Below are 2,520 nucleotides of genomic sequence, written 5' to 3' on the forward strand. Positions count from 1 at the left end.
AGGTGACAGTTTGGGAAAAGATGTTTACAATACATATATCAGACCAAAAACCCCAAACTAGTATCCGGAATTTATAAAGAAGTCCCACAACTCTATAAAAAAAAGACAAACAAAACTCAACAGAGAAACAAGCCAAGTAAATGAAAAGACTATTACAGAAAAGGAAAACCAAATGAAAAGATACTCATCCTCATTAAATATCAAGAAATATAAATTAAAATAATGAAACACCACTTCACATCCATTGCACTGGCAGCATTTTAAGTCTTCTGATACAGGATATATAAAACAACAGTCATCCTTACACACTACTAGTGGCAGTGTAAATCTTAAGATAACCACTTTAGAGAACAATTTGACACTCTTTAATAATATAAAGGTGTATTTACCATATTACCCAGTAATTTTGCTCCTAGTTATTTTCCCTAAAGAAACTCTCCAACATGTACACAAGGAGAATGTACTAAAATGTTCATTGCAAGATTGTAATGGTGTAAAATTGGATAACGTGTAAATGGCCTTAATCAGTGACTAGATAAATAAAATGTGGTATACTCCTACAATCAGATACTACACATCAGTTTAAAAAACTGAACTGGGAGATTTCCGTAGGGGAAGGGCGAAAGATGGCAGCGGCAGTACTGGGACGGTTGGGTGCGTTATGTATACAGAACCTGAGGAGCCGGGGGAAGGTGGCCTTGGGGTTTCTTTCATCTAACAGTGTTTTACCCCAATCATATATCCATACAAGGGCTTCTCTTGACATTTTTCGAAGATGGGAGAAGAAGAACAGAATTGTTTATCCTCCACAACTGCCTGGAGAACCTCGGAGACCTGCAGAGATCTACCACTGTCGAAGACAAATAAACTATAGCAAAGACAAGATGTGGTATTTGGCAAAATTGATACAAGGAAGGTCCGTTGACCAAGCTTTGGCTCAGTTGGAATTCAGTGACAAAAAAGGGGCCCAAATAATTAAAGAGGTTCTCTTAGAAGCACAAGATATGGCAGTAAGAGAGCACAATGTGGAATTCAGATCCAATTTATATATAGCTGCGTCTACCTCAGGGTGAGGCCAGGGCCTGAAACGCATCCGCTACCACGACAGAGGTTACTTTGGGATCATGGAGAAGGTTTATTGCCATTATTTTGTGAAGTTGGTGGAAGGACCCCCACCTCCACGTGAGGCACCAAAGACGGCAGTCTACTCACGCCAAAGAATATATTCAGGAGCTTCACAACCGGACTATCGTTCATACTCTATGATGGGAGTATTCACACTCCACAGTGTATATGGTTTGCCATTTATTTTCTAAAAATAAACAAAATTTAAAGACAAAAAAAACTGAACTGCATCTATGTATTATCAGCATTTGAGTGGAAAAAGCAAGTTGCACAATAATATATTTTACATATGTGTGTGTATATTCTGAAGCTGTTTCTTTAAAAATAAAAAGCACACAGTGCAATACTTTGTTGCTTATAGAGACACAAATGTATGTAAGTAGTATTAAAACATGAACACCAAATTCACAATAGTGTTTGCTTTTGGGTGGGAGGAGGGGAATAGGATTGAAGATGGGGGGACAAAGGTGCTTCAACTTAATTATTTAGTTGCTTTTATTGCTTTTAACAACACAGATTTGAAGTAAATATGACAAAATGTTAAAAATTGAGAACCCTGGATAGTTTGCATGGATATTAGTTATATTATTCTTTGTATTTTTCTGTATTTTTAAGTTACAAAATAAAATATGCCACAGAGAGCAAAATTAGAGGCTCTTTCTAAATGATGCTGACAGAAAGGGTCACATATTACAGCCAATTCCAGGATGTCTGTGGTGAGCAGCAACCAAAAGTGTAAAGGGAACAAAAGGAAAAGAAGATGATATGCATAATCACCACACTGTTCCCATGGACACGCTACTCAAGTATTCTTGTCTATTTGCAAATCATATTAGTCCTCCCAAAGCTCAAAGCGATATGATGAGATGACTAATACACCATTAATATTCCTATGTTCTGTGAGGACAAGATTTTAAGGCTTTGGGCAGCAACTGTACAAAATGTAAAATTGTATAGGAAGATAGAATATAGATGTACAAAATTATTGAAAAACTTGCATATTAAGACAAGATTTCTAAAGGAGGATTTGGTAGAGTAGAAGCCCTCTTATCTGATGTAGCTAATGGATAAAATAAAGCAGAGAGTAATAGAGATAATGCAATAATACATTAAAATTTTAATTGTTAAGTTAAAACATATAAATGCACATCATTCGCCAAGCTTTATTTAAGATCAAGGCCTTTTCTTTATGTATACTTCCACTGATTGGCCTTTGGCCTCATTTTTCCTACATAAACCATACCCACAGTACATTATCCATGAGTTATAGTTTTAGTTTCTTCAAAACGAAGCAAGAAGTGAAAGGGGATTCTGAAGCAATCTGAGAGTAGAATCCTTTCAGAATTTTAAGTTCCCTAATGTCTAATGATGTTAAATGTCTTTTCATATGCTTAT

General features: G+C 36.0%; 1 pseudogene; it reads left to right on the forward strand.

Moving 5' to 3' along the window:
- Positions 1 to 626: 626 nt before the first annotated feature.
- LOC123628025 lies at positions 627 to 1,266 on the forward strand (annotated as a pseudogene).
- The last annotated feature ends 1,254 nt before the right edge of the window (positions 1,267 to 2,520 follow it).

This window comes from Lemur catta, chromosome X (genome assembly GCF_020740605.2).
Source record: "Lemur catta isolate mLemCat1 chromosome X, mLemCat1.pri, whole genome shotgun sequence".
Classification (NCBI taxonomy): Eukaryota; Metazoa; Chordata; class Mammalia; order Primates; family Lemuridae; genus Lemur; species Lemur catta.